Raw genomic sequence first — 6,481 nt, 5'->3', positions numbered from 1 at the left:
TTTGGTCGCCATACTATTGGAAGGATGTGGAGGCACTGGAACGGGTGCAGAGGATGTTTACCAGGATGTTGCCTGGTATGGTAGGAAGTTCGTATGAGGAAAGGCTGAGGCACTTGGGTTGTTTTCATTGGAGAAAAGAAGGTTTAGGGGTGACTTGATATAGGTGTACAAGATGATTAGGGGTTTAGATAGGGTTGACCGTGAGAACCTTTTTCCACATATGGAGTCAGCTATTATGAGTGGGCATAGCTTTAAATTAAGGGGTGGTAGGTACGGACAGATGTTAGGAGTAGGTTCTTTACTCAGCGAGTCGTGAGTTCATGGAATGCCCTGCCAGTAGCAGTGGTGGACTCTCCCTCTTTATGGGCATTTAAGCGGGCATTGGATAGGCATATGGAGAATAGTGGGCTAGTATATGTCAGGTGGGCTTGGATCGGCGCAACATCGAGGGCCAAAGGGCCTGTACTGCGCTGTATTCTTCTATGTTCTATGTTCATTTCTTTTTTTAAATCTCTCAACTTAAAAAATGTCTAGTCTTGAAATCCCTGATCCTCGGGAAAAGATACTTACCATTAACCCTATTGATCCCCCTCCTTACTTTATAAACCTCTATAAAGTAGACACTCAACCTCTCAAGCTCCAGTGAAAAAAAGGTCCCAGTGTGTCTGGCCATTCTTTATATCAAATCGTCCATTCCCAGCAATATCCTGGTAAATCTCTTCTGAACTGTCTCCAGCTTAATAGTTTCCTTCCAATAACAGGGCAACTAAAACTGGCCATAGTACTCCAGAAAAGGCATTACTGATGTCATGTACAATCTCAACATGATGTCCGAACTCCTATGCTCAAAGGGAAACTGAGGACTGCAACAAGGTTAGATCTCATGGAATACAGGGAGAATTAGCCATTTGGATACAGAATTGGCTCAAAGGTAGAAGACAGAGGGTGGTGGCGGAGGGTTGTTTTTCAGACTGGAGGCCTGTGACCAGTGGAGTGCCACAAGGATCGGTGCTGGGTCCTCTACTTTTTGTCATTTACATAAATGATTTGGATGCGAGCATAAGAGGTACAATTATTAAGTTTGCAGATTACACCAAAATTGGAGGTGTAGTGGACAGCGAAGAGGGTCACCTCAGATTACCACAGGATCTGGACCAGATGGGCCAATGGGCTGAGAAGTGGCAGATGGAGTTTAATTCAGATAAATGCAAGGTGCTGCATTTTGGGAAAGTAAATCTTAGCAGGACTTGTACACTTAATGGTAAGGTCCTAGGGAGTGTTGCTGAACAAAGAGACCTTGGAGTCCAGGTTCATAGTTCCTTGAAAGTGGAGTCGCAGGTAGATAGGATAGTGAAGGCGGCGTTTGGTATGCTTTCCTTTATTGGTCAGAGTATTGAGTACAGGAGTTGGGAGGTCATGTTGCGGCTGTACAGGACATTGGTTAGGCCACTGTTGGAATATTGCGTGCAATTCTGGTCTCCTTCCTGTCGGAAAGATGTTGTGAAACTTGAAAGAGTTCAGAAAAGATTTACGAGGATGTTGCCAGGTTTGGAGGATTTGAGCTATAGGGAGAGGCTGAACAGGCTGGGGCTGTTTTCCCTGAAGCGTCGGAGGCTAAGGGGTGACCTTATAGAGGTTTACAAAATGATGACAGGCATGGATAAGGTAAATAGGCAAGGTCTTTTCCCTGGGGTCAGGGAGTCCAGAACTAGAGGGCATAGGTTTAGGGTGAGGGGGGAAAGATATAAAAGAGATCTAAGGGGCAACTTTTTCACGCAGAGGGTGGTACGTATATGGAATGAGCTGCCTGAGACAGTGGTGAAGGCTGGTACAATTGCAACATTTAAGAGGCATTTGGATGGGTATATGAATAGGAAGGCTTTGGAAGGATATGGGCCGGGTGCTGGCAGGTGGGACTAGATTGGGTTGGGATATCTGGTCGGCATGGATGGGTTGGACCGAAGGGTCCGTTTCCATCCTGTACAGCTCTATGACTCTATGTTGGAGATCAAAGTCAAAAAGCATGTTGCTGTAAAAGCAGAGGCAGCATCTGAGAAGCAGGAGAGTCGACATTTCGGGCATAAGCCCTTCATCAGGAATTTTGATCAAATTAGTCAATGAGCTGAAAAATGGCACATGAACTTCAATTTGGATAAATGTGAAGTATTGCATTTAGGTACCACAAATAGGGCTTATGCCCAAAAGGTCGACTCTCCTGCTCCTCAGGTGCTGTCTCACCTGCTGTGCTTTTTCAGTGCCACACTTTTCAACTCTGACCTCTAGCATCTACAGTCTTCACTTTCTCCCTGTCTATGTGACACAAACTTCAAAGAATTATGACCCGAACCCCTCAATCTCTGTTCTACAACACTGCCCAAGGCACCTAACATTAATTGTATAAGTTCTGCTTTTATTTGCTGCACCTCACATTTATCCAAATTGAACTTCATGTGCCATGTTTCAGCCCACTGACTAATTTGATCAAGATTCCTTTGTTATCTTAGAAAACCGTTCTCACTGTCAACTATGCCAGCAATTTTGGTGTCGTCCACAAACTTAGTAAACATGCCTTCTATATTCTCATCCAAATCATTTACATAAATTACAAAAAAAAGGACCCAGGACCAAACTGCGTGCAGCACTGCTGGTGACATTCACCAGTCTGAAAGCAACCTTCTACTACCACTGTCTCTTGCCGTTAAGCCAATTATGTATACAACTGGCAAGCTTAACAAGTCCTATGTGACCTAACTTTACAAATTAGTCTATCATGCAGAATCTTGTCAAAGTCCAAGGAAACAACATCCACAACACTGCCCTCATCAATCTTTCTGGTAACTTCCCCAAAAAATTCAATCAAGTTTATATTACACAACTACATGAGGGATGCATTCTCCAAAATGGGCTTTGCGGAGGGGATCCACAATTGGATCCGACCGCTCTACACCAACATCAGGAGTGCAATCTCAATCTACAGGTGGAAATTAGCTTCCCAATCAAATCTGGATTCAGGCAGGGCTGCCCACTCTCTTTTGCCTTGTTTCTGTGTTATACGTAATCTTTTGCTGAGTCCATCAGGAAGCATGCGAGCTCGAGAGGAGTGACTATTCCGGACAGCAGAGGCCTGCGGGTCAAAGCCTCCTTGTACATGGATAATGTCACCTTCCTCTGCTCAGGTCTGCTCTCAAGTGCAGACAACTAAGCATCTGCGAACAGTTCAAACTGGCCTCAATGCAAAGGTAAATAGAGGCAAGATCGAGGCCACATTCATTGGTGATTGGGCTAACCAATGCTTCATACCCTTCACCTTTAGGACAGATTACTCGAAGGTGCTGGGTATATTGTTCAGAAGGGCTGGAGCATGCACCAAAACCTGGAAGGAGCATATCGCCAAGGTGAGACAAACTGGGCATACAGGAGAACCGGTCCCTCTCCATTATAGGTAAAACCTCTGTCATCAGGTGTGAGGTCCTCTCGATGTTATTGTATGTGGCACAGATCTGGACTATTCCCCAAGCCCTCACTGATGCAGTCATCCAAGTCTCTTACTTCATTTGGAAGTCAAAGATGGATCAGGTCTGAAGGCACAACATGTATAAAGTGCTATACTGTGCAGAAGAGTGCAGTAACGCCACCGTCATCCTGATACCACGTTTGCGTATGGCTGCATCATGTTGTGGGTAGACCCTTAGCATACAAACACCAATGGCACTTACTGAGGTTCTACCTGTCCCTGATGCTACAGGGATAGGTCTGGCCTCATTGCCGCGGAATGCTCCCAACTAGTTGGACCATTTCATATCAACTGCCCTTCATGGAAATATTTGCAAAAGAAAACACCTTTAACCACAAGTCCATCAGTGAGCGGTCAGCACATAGAGTCCTCAAGACCATCAGGAAAAGATTAGGCCTTCTTGTCTTGGGCAGACTGTCATTTGACAGACTGAAATTCAAAGCCATTTCACAGAATGCTTCATCACCAAAACCTTCCAACAAACACCAAGGCATAGTGATGAGAAGGGCACTACCTGTGAGATCATTCATATACACCCAGACTCTACGCGCCACAACACACTGCTCTCGATGAGGCTGTGGGGGGTGGACATGACTGTCACGCATCTCCTTCTGGAATGTGCCTTTACAAAAGTCTTCTGGGCAATGATCCTTTCAGGGTTCGTTAGATTTACGGTCAGGTCTTGACTGAAAACCAGGTTCCAATTCCAACACATATTCATCTGTTATCCACTTTTTACTTTTAACTGGAGCTGGCTCCCAATGTCTGCACCCCACACTGAGATTCGATGTTTTGGGCATGAAGGGCTTATGCCCGAAACATCGATTCTCCTGCTCCTCGGATGCTGCCTGACCAGCTATGCTTTTCCAGTATCACAACAAACCCAAACAAATAGACAAAACACGTCCAGAAATCCTAGCCACTCTCCCCTACATCAAAGACATCTCAGAAATGACTGCCAGACTACTCAGACCCCTTGGCATCATGGTAGCCCACAAACCCACCAACACACTAAAACAGCAGCTAATGAACTTGAAAGACCCTATAAAGACAACGAGCAAAACTAATGTCATTTACAAAATACCCCACAAGAACTGTAACAAACACTACATTGGACAAACAGGCAGAAAAATAGCCACCAGGATACATGACCACCAACTAGTATCCTCACATATAGGTGAGGAAGGACACCACTTCAAGTGGGACAACACATCCATCCTAGGACAAGCCAAAGACAAGCACAAGAATTCCTAGAAGCATGGCATTCCAACCAGAACTCTATCAACAAACACATCGACTTAGACCCCACCTACCACCCTGTGAGAAAAGGAACAGGAAATGACATCACCACAGGAATAGACATCACCAACCCAAAGAAACCCAAACATATAAATAGAAAGCACGAATTTTCAACATTGCTTCACCTGAGGCCCACTGAAGATGTTACCTAGTAGGGTGACGAAATGTCTGGAAATGAACCTTGCAGCTCAGCGAGCAAACTTACATCCAAAACCTCAACCTGAGCTACAAACCGTCTCAAAACTCACCCCACACTCTACTCTGATCTCCAGCATCTGCAGTCCTCACTTTCTCCCCTTACTAAGATGTTTCCATTTCTCGTTTTAAGAGAAACGTTGTCTCCACAGGTGCTGCCAGACTTGCTGAGTTTTTGCAGTGCTGTTTGTTACCCATGTTATAATCGCAGTTTAACAACTGAATTTCATCTCTTCATCAAATCAGATCGTTCGATTTGATCTTCAAGTGGAAACCCGCCCTGCCCACTTAACTAGTTTTCCCGTCTCAAACATTTTCAGCACTCTATTTTATTTGATTTTCTTTGAATTACGGCCCAGAAGGAAATTAGCTATCTGCAAAAGCCATTCTCCTGTGAACCTGCTTCTTTTCCTCTCTCCAGATAAAGGTTCAATTTCCTTTTAAGGTCTGCATGGAATCAGCTTCCACTATAGGCGATGAGGGGTCTGGATTCTTTGGTCAAGCAATTCTGACAGTTTGAGGTCTGATTAAAATGTCGACATGGCGTCTCACCTCCTCCAACAACTTACAACTCTTGTTTTCCCTGTGAATACCCCTCAGGATTTTGTATAAATGTTGTGTAAAAGGGAGGGGGAGGCGGGAGCAAGAGAGAGAGACACCCCGATGCAGAGTGATTACTACAGAGTCATGATTTAGAGATGCCGGTGTTGGACTGGGGTGTACAAAGTTAAAAATCACACATCAGGTTATAGTCCAACAGGTTTAATTGGAAGCACACTAGCTTTCAGAGCGACGCTCCTTCATCAGGTGATTGTGGAGGGCTCGATCGTAACACAGAAATTATAGCAAATATTTGCAGTGTGATGTAACTGAAATTATACATTGAAAAATTGATTGTCTGTTCAGCCTTTCATCTGTTAGAATACAGTGATAGTTTTACTTCTTTCATGTGTAAATCACAAAACCCTTTTTTTTAAAAAAAGTTGCATTCTCGGTTTAGTTGTTAACAATGGTGATAGCTAGACAATATGTTAAAGGTGCTGGCCCCCTGTGTTCTCTGTCTATAACCTGATGTTTAGATTGATTCTAATCTAAAAAGTGAGAAACTGCATGAATTTATGTAAAACTCTGTTATCTCACTTTTTAGATTAGAATCAATCTAAACATCAGGTCATAGACAGAGAACACAGGGGGCCAACACCTTCAACATATTCTGGATCAATGGTGCTGGAAGAGTACAGCAATTCAGGCAGCATCGAGGAGCTTCAGCAAAATCGACGTTTTGGGCAAAAGCCCTTCATCAGGAATAAAGGCAGAGAGCCTGAAGCGTGGAGAGATAAGCTAGGGGAGGGTGGGGGTGGGGAGAGAGCAGCACAGAGCACAACAGGCCAGTGGGGGAGGAGATGAAGGTGAGAGGTCAGGGAGGAGAGGGTGGAGTGGATAGGTGGAAAAGGAGCTAGGCAGGTCGGACAA

The sequence above is a fragment of the Chiloscyllium plagiosum genome, chromosome 48 (genome assembly GCF_004010195.1).
Source record: "Chiloscyllium plagiosum isolate BGI_BamShark_2017 chromosome 48, ASM401019v2, whole genome shotgun sequence".
Classification (NCBI taxonomy): Eukaryota; Metazoa; Chordata; class Chondrichthyes; order Orectolobiformes; family Hemiscylliidae; genus Chiloscyllium; species Chiloscyllium plagiosum.
The sequence above is the reverse complement of the archived record's forward strand: the minus strand, read 5'-3'. Positions refer to the sequence as shown.